At 37.7% G+C, this 19,082-nt stretch overlaps 1 protein-coding gene across 5 annotated transcripts in view; it reads right to left on the reverse strand.

Moving 5' to 3' along the window:
• The window catches only part of LOC105499523 (SEC14 and spectrin domain containing 1), a 157,789-nt gene that overhangs the window by 101,906 nt on the left and 36,801 nt on the right, over window positions 1-19,082 (reverse strand). For 2 of the 5 annotated variants that reach the window (XM_071073850.1, XM_011772112.3), the window contains exon 1: window positions 16,345-18,310. The exons of the other annotated variants lie outside the window; for them this stretch is intronic. The gene's annotated coding sequence lies outside the window, so the exon portion shown is untranslated. Of the gene's footprint in view, window positions 1-16,344; window positions 18,311-19,082 lie in introns of those variants that run through there. 5 annotated transcript variants of the gene reach the window in all.

Below are 19,082 nucleotides of genomic sequence, written 5' to 3' on the forward strand. Positions count from 1 at the left end.
AAAACAATCTGCTCCTGAATGATCTTTTGGGCAACAATAAAATCAAGATAGAAAAAATTTCTTTGAACTGAACAATAATAGTGACACATCCCATCAACACCTCCAGGATACAGTAACAATGGTGCTAAGAGGAAAGTTCATAGTATTAAATGCCTATTACATCAAAAAGTTGGAAAGTGCACAAACTGACAATCTAAGTTCACACCTCAAAGAACTAGAGAAACAAGAACAAACCAAAACTGAACCCAGCAGAAGAAAAAAAATAAAGATCAGAGCAGAACTAAATGAAATTGAAACAACAACAAAAAAAGATGAATGAAACAAAAAGCTGGTTCTTTGAAGAGATAAACAAAATTAATAGACCATTAATGAAATTAACCAAGAAAAGTAGAGAGAAGATCCAAATAAGCTCAATTAGAAATGAAATGGGAGATACTGGCCAGGCGCAGTGGCTCACGCCTGTAATCCCAGCACTCTGGGAGGCAGATGCAGGCGGATCATGAGGTCAGGAGATCGAGACCAACCTGGCTAACACGGTGAAACCCCGTCTCTACTAAAAATACAAAAAAAATTAGCCAGGCATGGTGGCGGGCGCCTGTAGTTCCAGCTACTTGGCAGGCTGAGGCGTGAACCCGGGAGGTGGAGCTTGCAGTGAGCCGAGATCGCGTCACTGCACTCCAGCCTGGGCAACAGAGTGAGACTCCATCTCAGAAAAAAAAAAAAAAAAAAGAAAAGAAATGGGAGATACTATAACCGAGATCGAGATCATTCAAGGCTACCATGAACACCTTTATGCAAACAAACTAGAAAACCCAGAGGAGACAGGTAAACTCCTGGAAATCGAAAACTCTCCTAGATTAAACCAGGAAGAAAGAAAAACTCCAAAAAGACCAATAACAAGTAGTAAGATTGAAACAGTAATTTAAACATTTCCAATGAAAGAAGTTCAGGACTAGATGGATTCACAACTGAATTCTATCAAACATTCAAAGAAGAATTGGTATCAATACTACTGAAACTATTCCAAGATAAACAGAGAATCCTCCCTAAATCATTCTATGAAGCCAATATTCCCCTAATACTAAAACCAGAAAAGGACATAACAAAAAAAGAAAACTACAGACCAGTATCTCCGATGAACATAGATGCAAAAATCCTCAACAAAACATGAAATAACTGAACCCAATAAGTGGGTTTCATACCAAGGATGCAGTGTTGGTTTAACATACACCAGTCAATATATGTGATAACCACATAAACAAAACAATTAAAAACAAAAATAATATAATCATCTCAATAGATACTGAAAAAGCATTTGACAAAATCCAGCATCACTTTATGATTACAACCCTCAGCAACATCAGCACAGAACGGACATATCTTAAGGTAATAAAAGCCTTCTATGATAAACCCACAGCCAACACTATACTGAATGGGGAAAACTTGAAAGCATTCCTCCTGAGAATTGGAACAAGATACGGATGTCCAGTTTCTGTTCAACATAATACTGGAAGTCCTAGCCAGAGCAATCAGACAAGAGAAAGAAATAAAGGGCATCTAAATTGGTAAAGAGGAAGACAAACTTGTCACTGTTGATGATATGATTGTATACCAACAAAACAATAAAGACTCCCAAAAAGTTCCTAGATCTGATCAATGAATTCAGTGAAGTTTCAGGATACAAAAATCAGTAGCACTGTTATACACCAACAGCGACCAAGCTGAGAATCAAATCAAGAACTCAGCCCCTTTCATAATAGTTGAAAAAGAAAAAGAAAAGAAAAAAAGAAAAAAAAGGAATATACCTAACCAAGGAAGTGAAAGATCTCTACAAGGAAAACTACAAAACACTGCTAAAAGAAATCACAGATAACACAAACAAATGGAAACACATCCCATGCTCATGGATGGATAGGATCAATATTGTGAAAATGATCATACTGCCAAAAGCAATCTATAAATTCAATGTAATTCCCATCAAAATACCATTATCATTCTTCACAGAACTAGAAAAAAAATCCTAAAATTTATACGGAACAACAGAAAAAAGAGCCTGCATAGCTCAAGTAAGACTAAGCAAAAAGAACAAATATGGGGGCATCACATTACCCGACTACAAGACTACAGTTACCAAAACAGCAGAGCACTAGTATAAAAACAGGCACACAGACCAATGGAACAAAATAGAGAACCCAAAAATATGCCAAATACTTACAGCCAACTGAACTATGACAAAGCAAACAAAAACATAAAATGGAGAAAGGACACCCTACTACCCCACTAAACAAATGGTGCTGGGATAATTTGCAAGAAATGTCAGTCACACACACACACACACCATGGAATACTACTCTTCAGCCATAAAAAGGAATGAAATAATGGCATTTACAGCAACCTGGATGCAGATGGACACCATTATTCCAAGTGATGTAACTCAGGAATGGAAAACCAAACATCATATGTTCTCACTTATAAGTGTGAGCTATGACAGGAGGACATGAAGGTATAAGAATGATATAACGGACTCTGGGGACTCAGGGGAAGGGTGGGAGGGGGATGAGAGATAAAAAAAAAACTACATACTGGTTTCAGTGCACATTGATCAAGTGATGGATGTACCAAAGTCTCAGAAATAACCACTAAAGAACTTATTCATATAACCAAACACCACTTGCTCCCCCAAAACTATTGAAATAATTTTAAAATATCTTCTGTTCCAAGATGACAGAATAGGAACAGCTACAGTCTGCAGTCCCCAGTGTGACTGATGCAGAAAATGGGTGATTTCTGCATTTCCAACTGAGGTACCTGGTTCATCTCATTGGGACTGGTTGGACAGTGGGTGCAGCACACAGAGGGCAAGTCAAAGCAGGGAGGGGCATTGCCTTACCCGGAAAGCGCAACGGGTCTGGGGATTTCCCTTTCCTAGCCAAGGGAAGCCATGACAGACTGTACCTGGTAAAACAGGACACTTCCGCCCAAATACTGCGCTTTTCCCAAGGTCTTAGCAACCAGCAGACAAGGAAATTCTCTCCTGTGCCTGGCTCAGTGAGTCCCACGCCCGTGGAGCCTTGCTCACTGCTAGTGCAGTGATCTGAGATCAAACTGCAAGGCGGCAGCCTGGTTGGTGGAGGGGCATCCACCATTGCTGAGACTTAAGTAGGTAAACAAAGTGGCTGGGAAGCTCAAACTGGGTGGAGCCCACCGCAGCTCAACAAGGCCTACTACCTCTATAGACTCCACCTCTGTGGGCAGGGCATAGCTGAACAAAAGGCAGCAGACAACTTCTGCAGACTTAAACATCCTTGTCTGATAGCTCTGAAGGGAACAGTGGTTCTCCTAACATGGCATTTGAGCTCTGGGAATGGACAGATTGCCTCCTCAAGTGAGTCCCTGACCCCCGTGTAGCCTAACTGGGAGACACCTCCCAGTAGCAGCCGAAAGACACCTCATACAGTAGCACGCTCCTCTGGGAGGAAGCTTCCAGAGGAAGGATCAGGCAGCAATATTTGCTGTTCTGCAATATTTGCTGTTCTGCAGCCTCTGCTGGTGATACCCAGGCAAACAGGGTGTGGAGTGGACCTCCAACAAACGTCAACAGACCTGCAGCTGAGGGACGTGAGTGTTAGAAGGAAAACTAACAAACAGAAAGGAATACCATCAACATCAACAAAAAGGACATCTACACCAACAAAAAGGACATCTACACATTGGTGACCCCATCTGTAGGTCACCAATATCAAAGACCAAAGGTAAAACCACAAAAATGGGGAGAAACCAGAGCAGAAAAGCTGAAAATTCTAAAAACCAGACTACCTCTTCTCCTACAAATGACTGCGGCTCCTAGCCAGCAACTGAACAAAGCTGGATGGAGAATGACTTTGACAAGTTGACAGAAGTAGGCTTTAGAAGGTCGGTAATAACAAACTTCTCTGAGCTAAAGGAGCATGTTCTAACCCATTGCAAGGAAGCTAAAATTCTTGAAAAAATGTTAGACAAATTGCTAACTAGAATAAACAGTATAGAGAAGACCTTACATGACCTGATGGAGCTGAAAAACACGGCACGAGAACTTCGAGGTGCACACACAAGCTTCAATAGCCGATTCAATCAAGTGGAAGAAAGGGTATCAGTGACTGAAGATCAAATTAATGAAATTAAAGCGAGAAGACAAGGTCAGAGAAAAAAGAGTAAAAACAAATGAACAAAGACTCCAAGAAATATGGGACTATGTGAAAAGACCAAACCTACGTTTGATTGGTGTACCTGAAAGTGAGGGGGAATATGGAACCAAGCTGGAAAACACTCTTCAGGATATTATCCAAGAGAACTTCCCCAACCTAGCAAGGTAGGCCAACATTCAAATTCAGGAAATACAGAGAACACCACAAAGATACTCCTTGACAAGAACAACCCCAGACATATAATTGTTAGACTCACCAAGGTTGAAATGAAGGAAAAAATGTTAAGGGCAACCAGAAAGAAAGGTTGGGTTACCCACAAAGGGTAAGATCTCTTGGCAGAAACCTACAGCCAGAAGAGAGTGGGGGACAATATTCAGCATTCTTAAAGAAAAGAATTTTCAACCCAGAATTTCATATCCAGCCAAATTAAGCTTCAAAAGTGAAGGAGGAATAAAATCCTTCACAGACAAGCAAATGCTGAGAGATTTTGTCACCACCAGGCCTGTCTTACAAGAGCTCCTAAAGGAAGCACTAAACATGGAAAGGAACAACTGGTACCAGCCACTGCAAAAACACACCAATGTGTAAAGACCGTCGATGCTACAAAGAAACTGCATCAATTAACAGGCAAAATAACCAGCTAACATCATAATGACAGGATCAAATTCACACGTAACAATATTAACCTTAAATGTAAATGGGCTAAATGCCCCAATTAAAAGACACAGACTTGCCAACTGGATAAAGAGTCAAGATCCAACAGTGTGCTATATTCAGGAGACCCATCTCAAGTGTAGAGGCACACATAGGCTCAAAATAATTGGATGGAGGAAGATCTACCAAGCAAATGGAAAGCAAAAAAAAGCAGGGGTTGCGATCCTAGTCTCTGATAAAATAGACTTTAAACCAACAAAGATCAAAAGAGACAAAGAAGGCCATTACATAATGGTAAAGAAATGGTAAAGCTCTTCTTCAACAAGAAGAGCTAACTATCCTAAATATATATGCACCCAATACAGGAGCACCCAGATGCATAAAGTAAGTCTCCTTAGAGACCTACAACAAGACTTAGAATCCTACACAATAATAATGGGAGAATTTTAACACCCCACTGTCAATACTAGACAGATCAACGAGTCAGAAGGTTAACAAGGATATCCAGGACTTGAACTCAGCTCTGCACCAAGCAGGCCTAATAGACATCTACAGAACTCTCCACCCCAAATCAACAGAATATACATTCTTCTCAGCACCATATCGCACTTATTCTAAAATTGACCACATAATTGGAAATAAAGCACTCCTGAGCAAATGTAAAAGAACAGAAATCACAACAAACTGTCTCTCAGACCAAAGTGCAAACAAATTAGAATTCAGAATTAAGAAACTCACTCAAAACCGTACAGCTATATGGAAACTGAACAATGTGCTCCTGAATGACTACTGGGTAAATAAGGAAATGAAGGTAGAAATAAATGTGTTCTTTAAAACCAATGAGAACAAAGACACAAGGTACCAGAATCTCTTCGACACACTTAAAGCAGTGTGTAGAGGGCAATGTATAGCACTAAATGCCCACAAGAGAAAGCAGGAAAGACCTAATATCGACACCCTAACATCACAATTAAAAGAACCAGAGAAGCAACCACAAACAAATTCAAAATCTAGCAGAAGAAAATAAGTAACTAAGATCAGAGCAGAACTGAAGGAGATAGAGACACAAAAAAACCTTCAAAAAAAATCAATGAATCCAGCAGCTGGGGTTTTGAAAAGATCAACAAAACTGATAGACCACTAGCGAGACTAACAAAGAAAAGAGAGAAGAATCAAATAGATGCAATAAAAAATGATAAGGGGGATATCACCACTGATCTCACAGAAATAAAAACTATCATCAGAGAATACTATAAACACCTCTATGCAAATAAACTAGAAAATCTAGAATAAATGGATAAATTCCTGGACACATACACCCTCCCAAGATTGAACCAGGAAGAAGTTGAATCTCTGAATAGACCAATAACAGGCTCTGAAATTGAGGTAATAATTAATAACCAAAAAAAAGTCCAGGACCAGCCAAATTCTACCAGAGGTACAAAGAGGAGCTGGTACCATTTCTTCTCAAACCAGTCCAATCAATAGAAAAACAGGGAATCCTCCCTAACTCAATTTTATGAGGCCAGCATCATCCTGATACCAAAGACTGGCAGAGACACAACAAAGCAAGAGAATTTTAGACCAATATCCCTGATGAATATTGATGCAAAAATCCTCAATAAAATACTGGCAAACTGAATCCAGCAGCACATCAAAAACCTAATCCACCACAATGAAGTCGGTTTCATTCCTGGGATGCAAGGCTGGTTCATCATATGCAAATCAATAAACGTAATCCATCATATAAACAGTACCAACAACAAAAACCACATGATTATATCAACTGATGCAGAAAAGGCCTTCGATAAAATTCAACAGCCCTTCATGCTAAAAACTCTCAATAAACTAGGTATTGATGGAATGTATCTCAAAATAATAAGAGCTATATATGACAAACACACAGCCAATATCCTACTGAATGGGCAAAAACTGGAAGCACTCCCTTTGAAAATCAGCACAAGACAAGAATGCCCTCTCTCATCTCTCCTATTAAACTCAGTGTTGGAAGTTCTGGCCAGGGCAATCAGGCATGAGAAAGAAATAAAGGGTATTCAATTAGGAAAAGAGGAAGTCAAATTGTCCCTGTTTGCAGATGATATGATTGTATATTTAGAAAATCCCATCGTCTCAGCCCAAAATCTGCTCAAGCTGATAAGCAACTTCTGCAAAGTCTCAGGATAAAAAAATCAATGTGTAAAAACCACAAGCATTCCTATACACCAATAATAAACAAACAGAGAGCCAAATCATTAGTGAATTCCCATTCACAATTGCTTCAAAGACAATAAAACACCTAGGAATCCAACTTACAAGGGATGTGAAGGATCTCTTCGAGAACTACAAACCACTGCTCAAATAAAATAGAACACAAACAAATGGAAGAACATTCCATGCTCATGGATAGGAAGAATCAATATCATGAAAATGGCCATACTGTTCAAGGTAATTTATAGATTCAATGCCATCCCCATCAAGCTACCAACGACTTGCTTCACAGAATTGGAAAAAACTACTTTAAAGTTCATATGGAACCAAAAACGAGCCTGCATTGCCAAGACAATCCTACTCAAAAAGAACAACGCTGTAGGCATCACATATGACTTCAAACTATACTACAAGGCTACAGTAACTAAAACAGCATGGTACTGATACCAAAACAGACATACAGACCAATCAACAAAACAAGGCCTCAGAAATAACACCACACATCTACAACCATCTGATCTTTGACAAACTTGACAAAAACAAGAAATGGGGAAAGGATTCCCTATTTAATAAATGGTTCTGGGAAAACTGGCTAGCCATATGTAGAAAGCTGAAACTGGAACACTTCTTTAAACCTTATACAAAAATTAATTCAAGATGGATTAAAGACTTAAATGTTAGACCTAAAACCATAAAAACCCTAGAAGAAAACCGAGGCAATACCATTCAGGACATAGGCATGGATAAGGACTTCATGACTAAAACACCAAAAGCAATGGCAACAAAAGCCAAAACTGACAAATGGGATCTAATTAAACTAAAGAGCTTCTGCACGGCAAAAGAAACTACCATCAGAGTGAACAGGTAACCACAGAATGGGAGAAAATTTTTGTAATCTACTCATCTGACAAAGGGCAAATATCCAGAATCTACAAAGAACTTACACAAATTTACAAGAAAAAAACAACCCCATCAAAAAGTGGGCAAAGGATAAAAACAGACACTTCTCAAAAGAAGACATTTATGCAGCCAACAGACACATGAAAAAAATGCTCATCATCACTGGCCATCAGAGAAATGCAAATCAAAACCACAATGAGATACCATCTTACACCAGTTAGAATGGCAATCATTAAAAATCAGGAAACAACATGTTGGAGAGGACGTGGAGAAATAAGAGCGCTTTTACACTGTGGGTGGGAGTGTAAATTAGTTCAACCATTGTGGAAGACAGTGTGGCGATTCCTCAAGGATCTAGAACTAGAAATACCCTTTGACCCAGTGATCCCCTTATATCCTAGTTATATACCAAAAGGACTATAAATCATGCTACCATAAAGGCACATGCACACATATGTTTACTGCGGCACTACTCACAATAGCAAAGACTTGGAACCTACCCAAATGCCTATCAATGATAGACTGGATTAAGAAATTGTGGCACATATACACCATGGAATACTATGCAGCCATAAAAAAGGATAAGTTCATGTCCTTTGATGGGACATGGATGAAGCTGGAAACCATCATTCTTAGCAAACTATCACAAGGACAGAAAACCAAACAGCACATGTTCTCACTAATAGGTGGGAACTGAACAATGAGAACACTTGGACACAGGGCAGGGAACATCTCACACTGGGGCCTGTTGAGGGGTTGGGGGGCTGGGGGAGGGATAGCATTAGGAGAAATACCTAATGTAAATGATGAGTTGATGGGTGCAGCAAACCAATATGACACATGTACACCTATGTAATAAACCTGCACATCGTGCACATGTACCCTAGAACTTAAAGTATAATTTTAAAAATAATTAAAAATAAATTTAAAAAATTACATAAACATACTAGTCCACATTCTTCTACAATGGGATATTTGACCTAAATATATCTGAGTGGATTATACTCTCAAACAAGGAATGAAGCCAATAACAGACATTTACCTAATACGAAACAATGAAGAATAGAAAGGAAAATACCTTAAAAACAAAAACAAAACTTGTCTTGTAAAGCAGGCTAACAAATGAAAGAATTAAAGAATTCACAACATTCGGAACAACAAAAAAAAAATACACACCACTGCACTTATCATATTTATATGGTCATTTAAAGCAGCACCTATTTTAAATCATAGTTCATTAAATATAAAAGACACAGAAAGCCAGAGTTTATGACAAATTAAGTGCCTTAGAGGCTGGTAAATATAAAGGAAAATGCAACCATGATTGTGTGTTACCTTCAACCAAAAGCAAGAAGCACCAAAAAAAAGTAGTATCATTTCCAGGTACAAAATAAGTACTTCTTAGAACAAAGCCCTTCTACAGTTAGAGATGATGAACTCTGAAAACTAGAAATACAGGGAGACTAGGTTTCCATGGATATTTGTATCCACTTCCTAGTTTAACTATCTTTCCCAATATTGTGGAGATTTAAAGAGGAAAATAAAGGCAACCAAGGCTTTATTTAAGTTTGCATTTTGTCTCCCCAAGGGCAGGGACCAAGTCATTTACTTTTGTATTCATTCACTCACTCAACAAATCTATACTAAGAACCTAACAGACTGAGAGAAGTCTAGGTGGTAGACATTTCTGGTATTCCAAAACATCTGATGAATTAATGGATAAATGAACAATAAAACGAACAAACGGAAAAGTAAAACACTTACTCTAAGAATCCTAACATTGTCACAACTACCTGAATGCCAACACTTGGAGGGAAAATCACAGGATTCACATGTGCATGCTTTTCCTTCAAAGGAGCTCCCATCAGATGTCTTTTTACTGGGAGAGCCACCCAAGATCCCGCAGCTATATAAGTTGCTGGATGCCAAGAACAGCAAGTTCTTGGTGGTTAAGATGGACATCAGTGGGTGCCACCAATGGGCTGCCATTAGAGGGCAGCAGAGGATGTATTCAGCAGCAGAAAACAGAATTGCAGGCCTTTTAATCAAGACTGGGCAAACTGCACTTTATGACAGACTGTGATTGATGATGTGAGTGGGTACACTGGAACTCTTCTCTCAATAAATATAAATCAACCAGTTTATTTGGAAAATTCAGTTAAATTCTTCAAGGAGCATTTCTTAACAACCAGTGAAAACCCATTACGATAGCCTAGAAGTAATTAAATCATCTCTAATAAGTCTACATCACATAGACACAAAATGGCAATGAACAAAATTAGAATGCAGGCTCTTTGGCCTTGTATTTCCAGAAGAAATACTATAGTTATAACTATTCTTAAGTTGAGATTAGAAATATTTTCAACTGTTTTTACAAAGTAAGAGCAATTTTAGAAAATTAAAACATACAGGTACTCAGTGCTCTACCACTCCACATATCCATATATAAAATTATACAGAAATAAACATTATTCAACTTTAGGATAATAAATTGGTGAAGCAAATCAACAATGGAAATCTTAAGTAATTTTTGTGTTACTGCAGGTGCCAGTGCATGATTACTAATCTGGTTTTGCAACAATATTGACAGTTGTAGAGGAAAGAACAACAATTCTTTGAGTAGACCTAACATGAAAATTATTTTTAAAAAGGGCTTTCACCAAAATACAGATTTATCCAAAAGTGTAACTAACTCCTCTAAATTAATTTGAAAGCTAAAGTATCACTGTATAATGTCATTTTTACCACATGAATCAAGAACTAGTTTACTGAATAAGAAATGGAGAAAAGAAGAAAGGAAAAGAAAGCCTCTGAGATTTAAAGTTTTCTATAAAAATACTGCTAATCCACCTTAAGAAACAAAAAAATATACATTAAGAAGCCTAGTGGGACATTAAAAGTCCTATACTATATTTAAAATTCAAAAGTCTAATGCAAATGGTAATGACAGCCCACCACTTAAAAACCCTTTTCGAAAACTACAACATAAGCCACTACCCCAGATCATCCTTCTCACTCTGTCCCTTCTCCACCCCTCTAGCAATTCTACCGAACCCTTAGCAACTGCAAACCTCCATTTCTGAAGGTCCAGATTTAAAGTTCCTTAACTTTCATATTAATATATGAAAAATTTTTTAAATCTTTGGTTCTTATTAATTTACAGATAAATCCTTACTTTGACTGCTTCTTCACCAAAATAGGAGCAGCAAAAGGAAAAAGGAACATTGCACTAGAGAAGCAAATCACACACCTGTGGAATTCCAGGAGGGTCAAGATATTCCTGGAACCCCCAGTTTTAGAGTATCCTCCATGGCTAGGACCTCATTATCTATTGCCAGAGTTCCCTTAGATGAGTTCTCTACCTGTGTATTTTCTGCATCTAAGCCTTGTGTTGAGCTCCAGAAACCTGAACCGTTTCCTTTTCCTTTTCCAAGGCATGCATGTGTCCACTAAGCTCACATAGCTGGGTGAGGTCTCCTTCCATCACCAGAGGAGGAAGTGGATACAGCCACAATAACTTCACAAATTCCAGGATTTAATTTCCAGATTCCAACTCCTCTTCACCTGCTGTAGGTGTTTCCTCTCCTCTTCTTCAACTCCGAATTTCTCTGGGTCATTACCAAATCTCATTCTCTCCCAGTCTTCCTCCTAGAAAGAAGCGTTCTTCCTCTCTCCTTGGTTAAAAACATACATGCCTTCCACTGAGTTCAGACTAAATGTAATATTCCAGATATATAAGATGTAAATGCATTTGCAACAGAGGTTCAGATGTATTACAGGACACCTAATTCCATATACTTGGCATACTAAAATTTTTAGCACCCAAATGTTTTTATGTTCAATACCACAAATCCATAAAATAATACTTTTGTTCAAATGAAGTAATATGCCTGCATCATGAATTGAAATTTTGGCACTAAATTTTTTGTTTGTATAATGTAAATATTTGGTATGTGCCATACACTACATTGGGGAGGGGACGAAATGTAAAAATAGTTTTTAAAAAAGGTTAAAAAAGTTTTAAGTCAACTTAAAAAATGGAATATTGCTTTAAAATGGAAATTATAATAGTGTTAACAAGGCAGAAAAAAGCCAGTGAGATGTATGAGTTGCTTTCATCAAAGTCCCATTATAAAAAAAAAAAAAAAAAAAAAAAAAAAAAAAATGGGGCTGGGTGCGGTGGCTCACACGTGTAATTCTAGCACTTTGGGAGGCTGAGGCAGGTGGATCACCTGAGCTCAGGTGTTCAAGACCAGCCTGGCCAACGTGGTGAAACCCCATCTCTACTAAAAATACAAAAATTAGCCAGGCGTGAAGGTGCATGCCTGTAACCCCAGCTACTCGGGAGGCTGAGGCAGGAGAATCGCTTGAACCCAGGAGGCAGAGGCAGAGGTTGCAGTAAGCCAAGATTGTGCCACTGTACTCCAGCCTGGGTGACAGAGCGAGACTGTTTCGGGGGAGAAAAAAAAAATGCCCCAGGCATGCTGGCTCATGCTGTAATCTCAGCACTTTGGAAGACCAAGGCGAGAGGATTGTATGAGCCTAGGAGTTCGACAACAGCCTGGGCAACATAGCGTGACCCAGTCCCCCCACAAAAAATTAAAAAAATAAGCCAGGTATGGTGGTGTGTACCTGTGGTCCCAGCTACTCAGGAGGCTGAGGTGAGAGGATCCCTTGAGCCCAGGAGGTCAGGGCTGCAGTGAGCCATGACTGTACTACTGCACTCCAGCCTGGGTGATGGAGCAAGACCCTGTCTCAAAAAAAAATTTAAAAAACAAAAAACAACACATATTGTATTTTTTGTAGTAAAATAAATAGAACATTCTGCAAATTTTCAATTTGGTCAACTATTAAACTTGTTCAATTACTAAAATGTCATATTGGAACAAACATAGGACACATGGAAAACCAAGTATTTATAGAGTGACCATCCCTTTTCTCTCTCATAAGGACTGCAAGTTAGCTATCTTTCCCCAAAAAAAGATTTCCCCCACCAAAGATCTCTCTACTATGGGATTCTGTTCCAAAGAATTGTCCTCCCTGAAATAAAGTTTAGTGCAGCGGCAAAAATCACGGCCTTGGAGCTAGGGTGTGACTCCCGGCCAGTCACTTAGCTATGTGGTTTTGGCAATTCCTTTAATTTCTTTTACGAGCAAATCACTGAACCTAACTCATAGACTGGGACTTAAGTGAGCAAATTTGTATATATAGTTTAGTATACTCAGGATGATAAGCACCCAATAAATGGCATTTATTACTTGTAGCTAAATCTTCCTTCTTCCACTAATTACTGATTTACCAGTTTACTACCAGGAACTCCACTAAGGCCACAGTGAAAGCATTCCCACTAAGGCATTCTTGATCCAGAAAAATAACAGTCCCAGCCTTATCTTGATACTTTTTTATATTCCAAGAATATTCTTTCATCCTCATATTAATATTTAGATATGATTATATTAATAACCCAATGTTTTCAGTTGAAAAAGCTGAGGCACAGAGAAGTAATCTGCTCAAAATAATATAGAAATTAACAGATTTATAAATCATAAGAGATCATTTAGTCTAACCTTTCCATTTTGTAAATCTGGAAACACAGATTTGCCATCCTAAGGCCACAAAACAAGAAAGTAGTCTGTGAAAAACCTAGGCTCCTGCAACTCTGTCCAATGCTTCTCCTCACTGTATTACATTGTCACATAATAAAATCAAAATTAAAAACACACAAATAGCAGATAACTATTATTCTATTTGTTAATTTTTTAAAATAAACAAAAAATATATCCACTCAAAGATGTGTACACGAATGTTCACAGCAGCATTGTTCATAACAGTCAAGACATGAAAGCAACCCAAATGTCCATCACTTCTATACGGATAAACAAAACATGACACATCCATATAATAGGATACCATCAGGCAATACAAATGAATGAAAACATTGATATATGATATAACGAGGATAAACTCAGAAAACATACTAAGTGAAAAAAGTCAGACACAAACATATATTGTATGATTCCTTTTGTATAAAAAATATTCAGAATAGGCAAATCCAAAAAGAAAGAAAGTAGTAGGCCAGTGGTTCCCTAGGGCTGGGGTGGGTATGGAGAGTGACTGGTAATAGACACTAAGTTTCTTTTTGGAGAGATGGAAACACTGTAAAATTAAATTGTGGTAGTGGCTGCACAGCTCTGAAATCTACTAAAAATCAATCTGTATAATTAAAATGGGTGAATTTCATGATATGTAAATTTCACCTTATAAAGCCATCAAAAATAATTTAAAAAATAAACAACTGAATTGGTCATTTTGTAAATTAGGACAATCTGGATGAAAATGATGTACATTTTATTAAGAAATAAAAACTAAAAACAAAAGTAAGCAATATTCTCCAGAAAGTCTGTAAAATGAACTGCATATGCTAAGCAATTTATCCCCAAGTTGTACTATAATCAGAACATATTGCTATGAAAAACTTCAGTTTTGCAAAGGCAAATGTCTTCCAACATTGTACATTCTGAATGGTATAAAACAATGACAATAAGACTAAATGGATTAAACAAAGGGAAGAAAGGAGAGTATAAGCAGTATTGTTGATAACATTTATGTTCATAGATTATCCAAACTCTCTATTACTCTATATTAGAACTACAAAAGGAACTTAGATTTGCATTTTATTTTTAATCTCAAGGGAAAATTATAAAGGTCTTATCTCTTACGGTATCTCAAAGGTTTCACACATCAACATACATTAAGACATTCAAGATTTGATTAAAAGTTAAATTTATTCCTTTCAATGCTATTATATGTTTTAAAACAAGTCAAATTTGCTTTTGAGAAAAGAATAAATGTGCCTATAGATTAAAACAATATTATTTTGTATTCCCTAAAAATAAACTGTGAAGAGCATGATTAAACACAAATCACTTTGAAACATGGCCTAATCCAAAAAATGGGATCTCAAATTAATTATGTGTATTCTGTCACACCTCCAAATAAAAATAACAATAATGCTAACATTATTGAGCATGTTTTACACATAAACACTATCCTAATAGCTTTCTGTGCATTGTTTCATTTATAACTCACAAGTATCCTACTTAGTTAAAACTATTACTGTCAGCATTTAACAGCTGAGGATACAGCGGCCTAGTGAGATGAAGACAGGTTAACCTGCCCAACGTTATCCAGCAAAACTGGCATTCAAATCTAAGGCTAACTCCAAGAATACAATACTGTGACATAAGAAATATACTTTATATTTTGTTTCTGCTCCTGGTTCTTGGCATAAAGCTCATACAACTCTTGGAATCTCTAAAGTGGTAAGTGTCTTTTGTATGCTAATGAAATGTCTGATTGCTCAAGGCTCTTATGAAGGATGGGGGCTGGTTGCCAGGGAAATCAACCCTGTGGATAGAGTTAGAACTTTCAGTCCAACCTCCCAGTACCCCCACTAACTCAGAGAAGGGAAGAGGAGCTGAAGGTTGTGTTGACCACCAATGGCCAATGATGTAATCAATCATGCTTATATAAAGGAACCTCCACAAAAACTCTACAGGACTGGATTCAGGGATCTTCCAGATTGTTGAACACATTTATGTGTTTCTGGAGGGTGGAATGCCCACCAGAGGTCATAGAAGCTCTATGCCCCTTCCCATAAACCTTGCCCTGTGTATCTCTTCCATGTGGCTGTTCATCTGTATGCTTTGTAATATCCTCTGTAGTAAATGGGTAAATGTACAGGTTTTCCCTGAGTTCTGTGAGCCATCCTAGCAAATCAAAACTGAGGAGGGGGTCATGGGAACCCCAATTTATAGCCAGTCAGTCAGTAACACAGGTCACAACCTGGGCTTGCGATCAGTATCTGAAGTAGGGGGGTAGTTTTGTGGGACTCACCCTCAACCTGAGGGATCTGATGCTGTCTCCAGGTAGACAGTGTTAAAATTCAGTTCAATTACAGGATACCCAGTTGGTGTCAGCTGGCAAATTGATTGGTTGCTGGTGGGGGAACATTTCCACACATTTTAGTGACCAGAAATGAAGTGTTCTATGTTGACTGTGTCAGAGATGAAAAAAACAACTTAGGATTTTTTTCCTGTATCTCCTACAGAAGCCCTACTCTTAAGCTCTAAGTTATATTAATTCTCATGCTTGTGGTAATTAATGTAGTAACCTTTATTGTAATATAAATAATAAAAGTTTTTGACATCTCTCAAATATAATTATTCATTTTCTTAAAGATATGACATTAAGGTTATATTTTTTAAAAAGAGATCTTTATATTTTAAATGACATATACTTTAATGAAATATGTCTGAGTATTTTAATATGTTCATGCTACTGTAGCAAAAATACGTGAGATAGAGTAATTTATAAATAATAGAAATTTACTTCTCACAATTCTGGAAGTTAAGAAGTCCATGATCAAGGCACGGGCAGGTTCACTGCCTGGTGAAGCCCTGTTCTCATAGATGGTATCGTCTAGGTGTCCTCACATGGCAGAAAGATGAGAGGGCAAAAAGGGTACAAATGCTGTGTCTTCATGTGACAGAAAAGTGGGAGAGCAAGAGAGCATTCTCTTCAATCTCGAGTCCTTTTATAAGGGTGCTAGTCCCATTCATGAGCGCATAGCCCTTGTGACTTCATCACCTCCCAAAGGCTACACCTCTTAAAGCAACCACAGCTGGAGCTATGTTTCTACACATGAATTTTGGGGGACATTCAGACCATACCATTAAGATTTGCTTCAATAATGGAGAAGGAAGAATATTCATAAAACAGGATTGGCCACTTATTGATAACTGTTATAAATGGATGATGAGTAAACAGTGATACCTTTTATCATTCCCTATGTTTCTGTATGTTTAAAAGGTCCATAAAAATTTAGGAAAACTAAATTATTAAGCATATAAAAAATGTATAAGAGGGAGCTATAATTCTTGAAACAATTTTTCATTTTAGCAATATTTTTATTTCAAATCTCAAGGGAAGGCAGAAAATAGGCTACACATACTCTTAAAATATCCTCATATTCACCAACATATTCTAAAGCCTGGTGTGGGGAAAAATCTGAGTATCTGGACCCCATTTAAGACTGCTGAGAAAACAGGAGACCAATTCTGATCACTGCAACAGCCATAAGATAAAAAGAGGCAGGCAGGCATGCAGGCAGAACCCCAACTTCTGTCACTCTATTGGCAATGGAGACATTTATTCCTTGTCTTGTTAGGCCTTTCTCACTTTCGTGACCACAGTCATTTTCCCAGCAGTCTCCTTCTCACTATCACTATCACCATTATTATACTTTTAGTTAAGTGATTAAATTACTATGAAAAACAACATTTATGTCCACAATATCCACTCACGCTGATATGTGCAAAGAAGTGGTTGGTCAGAAGATGAGGCAGATCTCCAGGTTAATAATCAATAAATGTCATATTGTTTGATCCAGAAAAGAAACAGATTCCAAAGATTTTGAGCATGATGCATATTAACACTAAAGAGCATACCCAAATTTAATAACAATCTATTTACCTATACAGTCAATAAAGCCAAAATAGTTATTTCTGAAATCTAAAATAGATGTTGCCTATGTCATTTGAATGTGTCTATTTGTTTGCCTAGGACAACGCCTGGCAGATGGCCAATGTGCAATAAATATTTGTTGAATAATGATCCTGCCAGCTTTCTCAGTTAGGTGCCACTTAGCAGAATAGAGAGGAAGCAGGAGAAAAAGGAAGGAAAAAGCAAGCTTAGATAATTTTAAACATGCCAAAGAACTATGAATAGAGCATTATTTACTTTGAGCAGAATATTAAATTACATAGTTCAGGGACATTTACTGAAACATTTTGAGACCTGGCCCATTAGGATCACGAATGAAGAGGGGCACTTTATAAAGCCTTCTTTATGCTGAGTCAACTCCAACTTTTGGCTTCAGAAATGGCTTATTTGACTTTACTACTTTTACAGCCTAAGTGAGTTTTCATTATCTGTATTTCAAAATTTGGGAAAAGTCACTATTTAACATGCAGCTGTTTCCATTTTATAAAATTACATCTTAACTTTTATTACAATATTCACTATTATCCCCCACCTCACTTTCTCACTTTAGTATCTATGAAGCCTTTTCAGTTCCTAGTACATTCTCAAAATATTTAGATGGCTCCTGACTGCCACTAACCTCTCACTTGGCAGATTATATGATACCATCCACAAAGGCAGCAAAGAGAAAATTTTAGGATTCCTCTGGACAGTCAAAAATAAGTTTTTGCTAGCAAGTATTTCTAAGAATTGAGGTAACAATGTTTTTGCCATCCACTATTACTATACTCTAAAACAGCTATTTGAACAAATAGTTTTTGTAAGAAAAAGCACAACACAAAATCTAATATTTAAAAATAAGGGACTATGATAATTGTTTCCTTTACAAAAAATGATTTAAGGTTAAAAGAGCTTTCTTAAAGTGTCACTGCTTCTAGTACAAAGCTTAGGTAGGAGGCACCAAAGTAGCACTTCCCGGTTTTCAATGACTTCTGCACTGCCTATGGAGCTCTTGACATTACTAGAAATTTTGGGGGGAAAATGAGCAGAGGCAGCAGGTTGTCATGATTAAGGCTAGCACCAGGTTGAACTGGGATCAAATCTGAACTCTGCCGCTTATTAGGTGTGTGACCTTTACCACTCACCCTGGCTTCAGTACCTTAAGAGAACCCAGCTGCCATTTGGTGTGGGGTGATATGCCAAAATTACTCAATTAAATACCCCTTTTAGCTTAAGCCCACTCACACTGGTCTCAATGGTTAAAGAACTAGAAGTGAGACAATCATCCTTCCTGAACGGCCTCCTTATGATCCTCCCCTCCTAGGAATCTATACCATCTATCAATCACTGAGACAAAAATCTATGTATAGTCCCCAGACCCTCACACTGTGGAAGTATAATGTAATTTAGTGTGTTACCAGGTGGCCTCTATAACATGACAGACATTAAATATGTCACGGGTGTATGTATCTGTGTCTGTGCACGCATGCGTGCTTGTGTGCGTATTGTAGATGAGGAAGTTCCTCAACACTACTCCTGGCCTGAATATTACACCTCTAACCTCGATTACACATTTTACATTTTGGAGGGTTA

Source organism: Macaca nemestrina, chromosome 11, assembly GCF_043159975.1.
Source record: "Macaca nemestrina isolate mMacNem1 chromosome 11, mMacNem.hap1, whole genome shotgun sequence".
Taxonomy (NCBI): domain Eukaryota; kingdom Metazoa; phylum Chordata; class Mammalia; order Primates; family Cercopithecidae; genus Macaca; species Macaca nemestrina.